At 40.5% G+C, this 13559-nt stretch overlaps 1 pseudogene; it reads right to left on the reverse strand.

Annotated features, from left to right (window-relative positions):
• Nucleotides 1-310: 310 nt before the first annotated feature.
• LOC134971280 (5S ribosomal RNA) lies at nucleotides 311-428 on the reverse strand (annotated as a pseudogene).
• Nucleotides 429-13559: the final 13131 nt, after the last annotated feature.

The following is a 13559-nucleotide window of genomic DNA, read 5'->3' on the forward strand; positions in this document are numbered from 1 at the left end:
GAATGAATCAAATAAATCAATATGGGCAGTAAGCGATGAACTAGAATAGAATATATTACATTCTTATGCCCCTCATTGGGTAATACTCAGCGGGGAATCATAATTGATCCTTCTACCGAAATCTGCACACCTACTATACTGCAGATCAAATAGTGCTGTCCTAATTAACGTTATTGCACAGTATACAGTGTAGCTCTCATATACTCCCAACAAACCTGTGACTGATGAGTGTAGCCCAGGGCAGCTGAAAAATAAAAGTAAGACCAATCTGCTGTCAACATTAGATTTGAGTTTGTAGATATATATTATAGACCTACTAAACCGAGTATTCCCTGGGGGTCTCCCACCCGATACTGGCTTGGCCCTATACTGAATAGCTTCCAAGATCGGACGGGATTGGGCATATACAATATGGTATGATAGTAAGTCACTGATGCGCACCACTCCTGAATCGTTGATGAGTGTGCTTTATCAGTCCATTATTGGGACTTTTTCTGTGGATTTTAGCTGTGTTTTGGTATTAGAATTTTTATCCTGTATGTTTTTTTTGTGACTAAATGAACGTATTGGGGGAGAAGTTGGGGGGAGGGTAAGAGCAGGCAGTAAGGTTACTAACATGGGTACTAAAAGGGATTTTACCAAAGCACTAACCAATGACGATTACAGGTCATCCTTGCCACATAAGGTGAAAGATGTCCCTAACGCAAGGGAAAATACTTATCTTAGTTGTATGTATGTAAACGCCAGAAGCATTACTGGTAAAAAGGGTGAACTAGAAATACTTGCAGCAAGCAAACAGTATGATATTATAGGCATTACTGAAACTTGGTGGGATGAATCTCATAATTGGACAGTCAATCTAGAGGGCTATACACTGTTTAGGAGAGACAGACTAAATAAAAAGGGTGGAGGGGTGTGTCTGTACGTAAAGCCGTTTTTAAAACCTAATATATGGGAAGATATTCAGGAGGGGACTGTAGACACTGTTGAGACATTATGGGTAGAAATTGCATGCGGGGATAAAGGAACGAAAAAGTTAGTATTGGGTGTATGCTATAGGCCACCTGGTATCAACGCATCTGATGATGAATTGTTACTAAAGCAAATTGAAAAAGCAGCAGGAGTAGGAGACATAGTAGTGATGGGAGATTTTAACTATCCAGAGATAAACTGGAAAAACGATTCATGTGATACTGCTAGGGGCAGTATGTTTTTAAACACACTAAATGATAACTACCTAGTCCAACTAATTGAGGAACCAACTAGGTACAATGCAATCTTAGACCTGGTATTAACAAACAATCAGGATTTGGTATCGGGTATTATAGTAGGGGAACCCATAGGAAACAGCGACCACAATATGGTCACATTCAATATCAGTTTCTACAAACAGCCCTATACTGGCTCAACTAGGACTTTAAACTTTAGCAAAGCCAACTTTGAAAAGATGAGGGTATTTTTCAGGGATATTGAATGGGAAGGTTTGTTTTTAGGAAAAAATACTACGGAGAAATGGGAGGTACTAAAATTCCTGCTAGCTAAAAATACACTCAAATATATTCCTATGAGTAGCAAAAAAGGGAATAAAAATCATAAACCAATGTGGCTTAACAAAAAGATTAAGGAACTTATGGGCAAGAAAAGGCGAGCATTTAAAAAATACAAATCTGACGGGGAAGCAGAGTCATTTCAGCACTATAAGGAATGTAACAAAAATTGCAAAAAGGAAATAAGAGCGGCTAAAGTAGAAACTGAAAAACTAGTAGCAAAGGAAAGCAAAGCGAATCCCAAAAAATTCTTGAAATACATTAATAGCAAGAGATTAAAAAAGGAGAGTATAGGCCCTTTGAAAGACAAGTTGGGAGTCTTAATCAAAAATGATAATGACATAGCGGACACACTAAATGAGTTTTTTTCAACAGTATTCACTAGAGAGGACCCAATTCAGGGACTGACACACAATCTCAATAATGACAATATCACACTGATAGGTACTTATTTAAGCGAGGAAGTAGTCTGTGACCGATTAAAACATTTAAAGATTAATAAATCACCAGGGCCCGATGGTATTCATCCAAGGGTTCTAATGGAGCTTCACTCTGAACTGGCAAAACCGCTATCTTTGATCTTTGAGGATTCAGTTATATCAGGTATGGTTCCCAAAGACTGGCGTATAGCGGAAGTAGTGCCTATATTCAAAAAGGGAAGTAAAGCTGAACCAGATAATTATAGACCAGTTAGTCTTACATCTATAGTGGGGAAAGTATTGGAAGGTATTCTAAGAGATAGTATTCAGAAGTTCCTTGAAACCAATAAGGTCATTAAAAGGAATCAACATGGGTTTATGAAGGACAGATCCTGTCAAACCAACTTACTTGGCTTTTATGAAACAGTAAGCGCAAACCTAGATCAGGGTAAAGACGTGGATGTAATCTTTTTAGACTTTTAAGCGTTCGATACTGTACCACACATGAGACTTATATACAAGCTACAAGAATCAGGGCTAGGAAGCACAATATGCACTTGGGTCAAAAACTGGTTAGATAATAGGAAGCAGCACGTTGTGGTTAATGGATCTTTTTCAACTTGGACTGAAGTGCTAAGTGGTGTGCCGCAAGGCTCAGTATTAGGACCGCTATTGTTCAATATTTTCATTAACGACCTAACAGAAGGTCTAGAGAGCATGGTGTCAATTTTTGCAGATGATACCAAATTGTGTAAGGCTATAAATACAGAGGAGGATGCCGAGTCTCTTCAGAACGACTAAGTTAAATTAGAAGCATGGGCAGCCAAATGGAGAATGCGCTTCAACACAGACAAGTGTAAGGTAATGCACTGTGGTAACAAGAACAAAAATTACACCTACCTACTAAATGGGGTAAAATTAGGGGATTCTGTACTGGAAAAGGACTTAGGTGTCCTCATAGATAGCAAGCTAAGAAGTAGTATCCAAAGTAGGACTGCAGCAAAGAAGGCTAATAAGATATTAGCATGCATAAAACGGGGTATTGATGCTAGGGACGAAAGTATTATACTCCCGTTATATAAATCACTAGTGAGGCCACACCTTGAATACTGTGTACAGTTCTGGGCACCATACTACAAAAAGGATATCCTGGAGCTTGAAAAGGTACAGAGGAGGGCGACCAAACTAATTAAGGGCATGGAGACGATGGAATACAAGGAAATGCTTGAAAGACTAGGCATGTTTACATTGGAAAAGCGGAGACTAAGAGGGGATATGATCAACATCTACAAATATATAAGGGGACAATACACAGAGCTTGCGCGGGACCTGTTTTTGGTTAGATCAACACAGAGGACTCGTGGACACTCGCTCAGGTTAGAGGAGAGGAGATTCCGCACAATACGGCGTAAAGGCTTTTTCACGGTAAGGACAATACGTGTTTGGAATTCCCTGCCCGAGGGAGTTGTAATGGCGGAATCTGTCAACACCTTTAAGAATGGGTTAGATAAATTCCTATTGGATAAGGATATCCAGGGGTATGGTGCATAGTCATGCATTATAGTTACTATAAATAGGGATAAAATGCAATGGCTGACAGCAGCATCAGTCAGAAATTTTAGTCAAATCATCATGCATAGGACACCACAAATAGGTTGAACTCGATGGACAATTGTCTTTTTTCAACCTCAGATACTATGTATTACACGAAAATTCGATACGTTTTATTTTTTATGATCATCATGAATGAGGTGTTTAAAAAAAAAGGAGACAGCTTGAGAAGAATCACTCTGAGAGAGTAGATACGTGCTTAAAACTGTCTTATGACAGGAACGTAACTACCATTGTTCTTTATATATTCTAAGTTAGAAAGCGCCTTCTTGTTATACTTGCATTATTTTTTGTATATTGACTGTTTTAGAGTAAGGGAGTCACTCCTATTTATGCAATTGTTGGGAGGGCAGCTTGGCGCACTAAAGGAAGCTTCTATTTTCACCTTTGTTCTTATTTCACCAGCCAAAATTTTGCCTAGGGCATCAAATTGGCTAGGGCTGGCTCTGGTTGGGAGTATATGAGAGCTATATACTGTGCAATAACGTTTATTAGGACAGCACTATTTGATGTGCAGTATAGTAGGTGTGCAGATTTCGGTAGAAGAATCAATTTAGATTTCCCCACTGAGTATTACCGAATGACGGGCATAAGAATGTAATATATTCTATTCTAATTCATCGCTTACTGCCCATATTGATTTGTTTTATTCATTCTATTTGTTCTTAGGAGACATTATTTTAAAGTAACAAGTAAAAGTTATGTTTTAACTATCTTCAATTAGACATATCATTATCGTCCTTTCTAAAGGTGGGTACACACTGATAGATATATCTGCAGATCAATTGATCTGCAGATATATCTATGGATGGATTGGTCAGTGTGTTGAGCATACACACTGCCCGATCCATCAGGGACTGACATCATGAACTGGGCGGGCGTGAACACACACCCGCCCAGTTCAGCTGTCAATCACCGCCAGCTGCCGCATCATGTGTACGGGTGGCCGGCTAGTAGCCCGTACACACACAGCGATGCGCCAATATATATCGGTAGACATATTGGCCGTCGGCTGTGCTGCGGGGCTGACGTGATATGTCTGGCCGACGGACCCGCAATATATTGGCTGTTCAATAGAACGCCCGATTTATCGGCCAGTGTGTACCCACCTTTAGAGTGTGCCAAAAAAGGAGTCTTCTTTCTTTTTTCTCTTTGATATATGTACACAGTAAGCAATTACTGACTTCTTGGTGCACCACCAACAGTGGAAATGTAGGGATTTATGCCTCAGTATTTTACAAATGTTGGTTCATACTAATTATTTCCAAATTATTGATAACCAGTGCGAAATCAAATCTGTTTGTCTTTACACCAACAAATCACACACAAAGAAATATAACAGAAGGCAAAGATGACCTTGCTAGAATTAGCTTACAATGTAAGAAGGGATACATATGACTAATCAAAATGTCGACAAGCAGTGTTTGGACCCCAGCAAGTAGCTGGAATGTCAGCAAGTGGGAAAATGACACTTGCAGCATTTTGGTGTGTCGGCATTACAAGTGTAAACAAGAAAATACTGTCAGTAGCATTGCACATTTGCCAACATCCTGACGCCTGCCTTCTGGGGTCCAAATAAAGTTTGTCAACATTCTGATTGTCGACCAGCACCTCTAAGAGATATGGAAAATGATTATAAGGTAGTGGGATAACAGAATGAATAAATATAGTTTGCTGCGCTTGTGGAAGGAAGCTGCTCAAGTTGTTGTTTGATGTTTATAGAAATTTGTCTGGATCGAGCGCTTGTGTGTGCAAATGTATGGTGTTCTGAAAATGTATGTATGTAAAGTAAAATAAAAATAAATAAATTGAATTAAAAATAAAATAAAAATAAAATTAAAAATGAAAATAAAAATAAAAATAAAAATGGGGGGGGGAAGGGGAGGGGGAAGTGCAATGTTTACAGCTCCTTTGTGAATAATTGTGGAGCTTGTGGACACTTTGGTGAGAGGGCACAGTCTGTTTTTTTGCAGTGGAAACTTTCCCTGACTTACCCTATTTTCCGATGCAAGTGTAGCTGGAGGCTCTGGTATCTGTGGCAGCGTTTAGGTTGCGGATGGCATTTCCTGCTTATGCCGTGACTCACGTTCTCCTCCTCCTGGCCGCACTGTGGACGCTGGTCCGTCCGTCAAACCGGAAGTTCGGATGTTTACTTCCGGTATTAGGGCGCTGGCGGCGGCGGGCTTCGTGTCCTCGGTGGTTGCTTCGTTCTTCTTGTACCCCAACGCGTTTCGAATCCACAGCAGGATTCTTTTTCAAGGAGATGATGAAAATGTTTGTGTAAATTGTCCGTTTTTTATATATCTATATATATATATAAAAAACGAACAATTTACACAAACATTTTCATCATCTCCTTGAAAAAGAATCCTGCTGTGGATTCGAAAACGCGTTGGAGTACAAGAAGAACGAAGCAACCACCGAGGACACGAAGCCCGCCGCCGCCAGCGCCCTAATACCGGAAGTAAACATCCGAACTTCCGGTTTGACGGACGGAGCAGCGGCCACAGTGCGGCCAGGAGGAGGAGAACGTGAGTCACGGCATAAGCAGGAAATGCCATCCGCAACCTAAACGCTGCCACAGATACCAGAGCCTCCAGCCACACTTGCATCGGAAAATAGGGTAAGTCAGGGAAAGTTTCCACTGCAAAAAAACAGACTGTGCCCTCTCACCAAAGTGTCCACAAGCTCCACAATTATTCACAAAGGAGCTGTAAACATTGCACTTCCCCCTCCCCTTCCCCCCCCCATTTTTATTTTTATTTTCATTTTTATTTTTAATTCAATTTATTTATTTTTATTTTACTTTACATACATACATTTTCAGAACACCATACATTTGCACACACAAGCGCTCGGTCCAGACAAATTTCTAGTGGGATAACAATTGAGCTAATTGTAGTTTTGTTAGTGTATTTGTCTATTGTAATGCAATAGCATTACTAGCCGCCAATAATAAAGCAGGCATAGGTGACTATTTCCGTGTAGCTAGATCAGGCATTCCCAACCGCGGTCCTCAAGGCACACCAACAGTGCAGGTTTTAGTGATATCCAGGCTTCAGCACAGATGGTTAAATCAAAATAACTGAGGTACTAATTAAGTCACCTGTGTTCAAGCCTGGATATCACTAAAACCAGGACTGTTAGTGTGCCTTGAGGACCGCGGTTGGGAAACACTGAGCTAGATTGTGCATGCTTATGCTAGTAAACATTTGTTTAAATGAACTTGCATTCTGGGGATTATTTTCTAGGACTTTTGATCTTAGTCAAATCGTAGCACTCCAGCAGATATCACTTGTTCTTCTTTAGTTGCCAGATATTTTGTGAAAGCAGGCATTTGTTTAGAATGAAATATCCATATTTGGTAATATACCCCGGTGTGCATCTGTCTTCAAGAACTGATTTCTAACTTGTTCTAATAAAAATACATCAAAAGCTATTTTGGCATTCTTTTTCTTCTTTGGGATCTAATATTTTTAAAATGATAAGACAGATGACAGTGGTGCTTTCACGCACTTAGTAAGACCAAGCAAGTAACTGCATATTTTACGTTATAGCAATGCTCTGGGGCAACTTATACTGTACCTTATAGTAACTGGTATTTTGCATGAAACACAGTTTTCTTTTGAACAGGTTGATCCTACATTTTAAATAAAGGCAATAATTACATTTAATTGTATTATTCTATATGAAAGCATCCCTTCACAGGGGTAAATTTACTAACATTCGTAATTTTCCGTTTGTGGTCAAAGTACCATCACGAATGACATCGAAAGTGTAAAGTTGCAACTTTTTTAATGTATTACGACTAATTTACTAAGCTGTCGTATTTGTATTTGTATTTTGTTTCGATGTCGATGTCATTCGTGGTTTTGTAATGTAGAATGCGGCCGATTTAGTGGTTTGTCGGCCGTGTTTTGTGCATTTTATTACGACTGCGTCACATGTTGGTTACGGCAGTGTTTGTCCGTTCCCGGCCGCATTTTTTTCCAAAGTTTCGTTTTTGTCACTCGTCCGTGATTGGTTGTATTCGTGATGGAGGAGTGTCTGTGCACATTACTATAAAAACGCCCCAAACCGTCCGCACCTCGTGGGTTTAGCTAGTGGAGAGGAGAGAGGAAGGTGTATTAGGAGTTGGTGAGTTTGGTGGAGTTTTTGGTGGATTTTGTTCTGATTATTGCGATTGTTGAGTGCTGTACTGTGTGTGTAAGTAGTCTTGTCATACTTGTTGTGTAGTTTTTTCAAAGTTTGTATACTTTTTTGTCCTTGTTTTTTTTTTCAAAGTCTATTGTCATTGTTTGTGAGTGAGTGTGTTTGTGTGTGTTGGGTGTGTGGTGTGTAGTGGTAGTGGAGGAGTGTGTTTTTTTTCTCTGTGTTATTTGTTGTTTGTTTGTATTATGTCTCAGTCAGAGGTCAGTGTTGTGGAGGAGGTGAGTGAGAGGGAGGAGGTGAGTGAGGTGGAGGAGGTTAGTGAGAGGGAGGAGGTGAGTGAGGTGGAGGGGGTTAGTGAGAGGGAGGAGGTGAGTGAGGTGGAGGAGGTTAGTGAGGAGGAGGGTGTGCCAGTTATTGCGTTTTCCAGTGATAGTGATGGTGTTGTGTCTCCGTAGCCATGCATCACTACCAAGACTGGGCGCAATGTGAAGTTCAGCTATGCTGAAAACATGGCATTTGTGCGGGAGCTGATGAGGCATCATCGGCAATTGTTTGGGCAGGATGCTGCCAAGGTGTCCACACGTAGGAAGTCTGTGCTGTGGGGTAAAGTGATTGCGGCAGTTAATAGTGAGGGTGTGGTGAGGCGGACTGAGGACACATGTCGTAAACGCTTTTATGACATAAAGCGCCGTGTCAAGGCCAAGATGTCCAAGGAGGCCAAATCAGCCTGCCAAACCGGGGGTGGACACCCCTTCCGTGCTTCTTATCAGGATTGGGAGGAGCCTGTGCGTTCCCTTATTCCACCCGAAGTGGCTGGTGCCACTCATGTGCGGGATTCTGACCGGCCAAGGCAGGATGGTGAGTTTTTTTATTTGTTTAAAAATTGCATTTTTGTTCTTTTAAATTACATTTAATCCTGCTAATTGTGTTTTTTTTTAATTTAAAAGTTACATTGTGTTGGTGATGTCGTGCAGGCTTGTGCAACCTGTAGCTCTAAAGGTATTGCCAAACTACAAGTCCCATCATGCATTGCCTCAGTTTTGGAAATAGTGAATGCTACATCTGTTGCAGTGCATGCTGGTATGTGTAGTTCTAACACATAATCATAGTTCCTACTTGTCCCTAACTGTTTTTTTATGTAATTGTTTTTTTTTTTAAATGTTTTTTTTTATTATAAATAAAACAACACTATTGTGCTGATTTTGGTTTTGAATCTGGATTATTTAGTGCAATACAATCTTATTTAAATAATACACACTCAATGAAGTAATCCTGAATAGCTGAAACATAAAATACTTTACTTATCATTATGTGCCAGATGTTTACATCACAATAATGGTTTTCAGATAACAATGAGTATTCAAAGTATGTTCATTTTGTTTGGTCACATTTTTCAACAGTACGCCAGAGAAGCACCACAGTCAGGCCCCAGCCAACACTGCCAAGTGATGCAGATGCTGGCGAAGCAGGTAAGAAGTCACTGTAATCTCATATTCAGCAAACACATAGAAGTTCAAAATATTAATGTTTCTCTTTTCACATAGGTTCTTCTTCTGCAAGCCGCCCTCCATTAAGGCGCCCATCACAGGGCTCGGTGAGTGTGCCTAGGAGGCCAAGCAAGACACGTCGCGTTGAGCCTGAGTCTGCGGCTCCATCCACACCACCCCGGCGGTGCATCTCCGCAGTGTTGCCCCAGCCACCACAGGCAATTTTGGCAAGTCCTCAAAGTGATGAGCCACAATCACCTCAGCTGTCTGGTGAGTATACAAAATGTAAAAATTTAAAAAAGTTTTACACACTGTGGTCTATGAATGAACCTGGATAAGGCATAATGCTTTTGAAATTCAATTATATGTGCAAGGTGTTATATGCCTAAAAAGAATAATACTAATCTTTAAAAATGTAAAACGTCTCTGTTTGGCTTGTGCCTTTATCACCTTACACATATGATTGTCTTTTCAAAACCTTAGGTCTTCTACAGGTTTTTTCTGCAGCACCACTGTTTGTGTAGTGTCAATACAATTTTTTTATTTTTTTTCCTGCCCATAATGTCAAACAACAAGCACATGTTTTTTGTTTGTTAATTTTTGGAAACCATTTTCAGATGTGATGTTGGCCATAGAAAGCATTTTGTGCTTTAACATTAAAAACCACAAGAAGAAAAATTTAATTTTTATTTTTATAAAAAAAGTTTGCCATGGCCAACATCACCATTTAGAAACATAGGCCTCCTTAAGACATTTGCATGGTTCATGAAGATTAATAAATTAAATTATTGTTTACTACTAATTTATATAAAACACTGACTGGCTTAATCAATTAATGAGTGTGTAACAAACCACATTTTATGCATTGTGTGTGTTTCTCAAAAGGAAGGGACATACACAATCTTGAAATGCATTAATGTCAAATGGAGAAAGAAATTTGTGATTCCCATATCATTATTGCTTATAGTCTGTGAACAAACACATTTATTAAAACATTCAGTTTTGAAATTTAGAAGGCACACACAGGCCTGCGCAGAAACTGAATTGCGGGATCCGCACAGGACTTCCCCCCCCTCCACGGCATTATAGTGTTCACTCACCTCTCCTGTCCTGTCCGCACCTCTGGCCCGTCCAGGTGAGCAGTCTATATCCAGGACAGGGGAGGTGAGTGAACACTATAATGCTGTGGAGGGGGTGAAGTTCGGTGCGGAACCCGCCACTCAGTCTCTGCGCACGCCTATGAAGGCACATATGTGTTTATATTGGAAAGATTCCTAGTTAATTTGAACACACAAAATCGGACACATTTTCAACATGAGTATTATTAAGTAAGCCATGTTTAGGAAAAGCAAAAAACTGTTAGTTATACTAAATAGTGGCTGCTCTCAACCCCATACAGAACCACCCATCATGGTTGAGGACGCCTAGCAGGAACCTGACCAACAGGCGACCTTCACACTACACCTGCAGCCCGTTGATCCTACCCAGCCAACCCCGCAGCAGGATATCCCACAAGCATCCGTTAGCCCCCAATTAATTCCAACTCCACCCCAGCAACAAATGTCTCCTGAGTTTTGGAGCAGTTGGGCCACACAACAAGTCCAAAACTCTGCCTACCTGAACACACACACACACACACACACAACACCTTGCCAGTCTGCCCCATCATCTTCCTCGCATTAGTCGGAACTCGGGCAGACTGATTGTTCAGGTGGGCAGAATCGCAACTTCAATGGAGCAGATCAGGGCGGACAACACTCAAATGTTAGCAAACTTGTCACGAATAATCGATGAGCAACAGCGGCAGCAACAAACACTCATACAAGTAATACAGCATAACCAAGTGGTGAATGAAAGTTTGTCGCAAATTATTGCCTGCCACACTGCCACAAACATACAACTTAACGCCAGTATACACAACCTCAGCCAAAATATTACTGTGATGGCAGGCCAACAAGTCAGCTCAAGCTCCGGAGCGACTACCCCAAGCCAGACCCCAGTTACCTCCCCTGTTTGATGATCAAGCAGAACACGAGCCAACGACCCTGGTCAAACCTCTGCACCCAGCACACACAAAAAAAAATGAAGGCTGCATGAAATGTTTGAAACACAATACATTTTAAGCAATTGTATTTCCAGAAATCCCTGTGTCCGTGCAAATAATTTTGAAACACGCAATGTATGGTTTAATGGGGTAATGAGTGACACTGTAAGTAATTCAAATTACAGTATAAATGTGCAGACCAGTATAAAGAACAAACAGTAACGCAACTAAAATTTAATAAAAAAAAAAATTATTAAAAGTGGTTAGTCAAGGTTAGTGAAAAATAAACAATACTTATCGGAAAAATAACGCAAAATTACTTCTTGCCTTACCTGCCTCCCTACATCTGTACTCACACTGTCACCAGATGTTTCTAACTCCTCTGCTTGCTGGCTGTTTTCTTCATCAACATGTGGAAGATGTTGTTTCAAATACAGATTATGAAGAAAACAGCAGCAGAACACAATCCTAGTCACCTTTGAGGGACTATACAACAAAAGCCCAGCAGATTTATCCAGACACCGAAACCGAGATTTCAGCACCCCAAAACATCTTTCTATCACATTCCGCGTAGACTTATGTGCATGATTGTAACTGTGTTCAGCAGGAGAATCAGGTTGGGACAATGGAGTAAGGAGCCAAGAGAGCAGCCATAACCACCATCACCTGAAATACAGATATAGGCAACATTAGTACATGTGTATGATGATTAATTTCCTTAAAACAAAACAGGAGTTTGAAGTTAATACACATACACACAACACACTTGGAACATACCCAGCAGCCAGCCATCAGGCATTTGTCCGTCTTCAAATTTATCAAAGAGGGATGACTGACTGAGGATGAAGGAGTCATGGCAGCCGCCAGGGTAACCTGCAACCACACTCATAATTTTTAGATTTGCATCACAAACCACCTGGACATTAGTTGATTGCCTAGATTGCCGATTGGTAAATATATATTGCCTGCCCCTAGGTGGTCTCAGCTCAACGTGTGTGCAATCTATGGCACCCAGCACATTGGGCATGCCAGCAAGCTCATAGAAAGCTACCCTGACTGCATGCCACTCTGACTCCTGGGTAGGGAAGCAGATAGAGGCATCTATATGGGGTTCCAAGACATCCAAAACCTGAGTGGACATTAATAAATATAAGGTGAGTGTCATGATCTGTAATCAATACAATACTGTGTTGTTGTAAGACCTAACAGAAGCAACACTTAGACATAGACGTGTATGTATATTTCAACTCACCTGAGTCAAATATTTGGAAAAGGTGGGCTGGGAGATACCAGTGACGTCGCCTGTCACAGCCTGGAAGCTCCCAGTAGCCATAAAGTGCAACACAGCCAGGAGTTTGTGCAGGCCTGAGACAGAGCGAGAGCGTGCTGTCTCAGGGTCTAGGCCCAGTTTGACAAGGTCATACAGACGGAAAACGTTGTTTCTATTTAGCCGAAACATCTGTATGACCCTATCATTAGACAATGCGTTTAAGTTTAAACGCGCCCTAAAAAAACGTGGCTGGCGCAGCCTCCGCGGCACCTGTTCAACCTGCTGACCATGTTGACTTACCTGGCCCAGATTACTTGAAGACTCATGGAGCAGTCTCAGGTATCCACCAGCAACAAGAAAATCTGTAGCACACACAACAGCAGCCACTTCAGAGTGAGAGATTTTCAAAATGTGCTTGGGACTGTTTTATAGGGCCAAACATTCAGGTGTGACTAATGGATAATTGAATACACATGTAAACACGCTTATCAAAAGCAGGTCTACTTTTTTTTAGCACTTTTTTACGATTTGTAAATTATCACGACCGCAAAGGCATTTTCACGGTACACAATACAAATGCGAATGGTTAGTAAATGACCGAGATTCATACCTAAACAGCCGCGTTTGACCGATGGTGTATTGATTCATATTTTTTTACAATAACTTCCAAAAAAATACGAATGACCTCATCACTACCGTAATTTGTGCTTAGTAAATTACCGAGATGACACTTTGAAGAAAAAACGGCATCTCGGTCAAAACCGGGAGCTTAGTAAATATACCCCACTGTCTCCAAACTTTATTTTGCTATAACTTTTACCAATACAGGATTAGTGTTTTGTAGTATTTATTGATCTGCATAGTAAATGTATTTTTTTAGAATTTGTATTTAAAAGTTAACTGAAACTTGTATGATATCACCACTGTATAGTAAAAAATAATAATATTGCCTCTTATTACCTGCAATTTGATTTTGGTGTTATTCTAATTGTGCTAAAACCTATTTTAGTAAGTTGTGGTTCACAGTGT

This window comes from Pseudophryne corroboree, chromosome 11, assembly GCF_028390025.1.
Source record: "Pseudophryne corroboree isolate aPseCor3 chromosome 11, aPseCor3.hap2, whole genome shotgun sequence".
Taxonomy (NCBI): Eukaryota; Metazoa; Chordata; class Amphibia; order Anura; family Myobatrachidae; genus Pseudophryne; species Pseudophryne corroboree.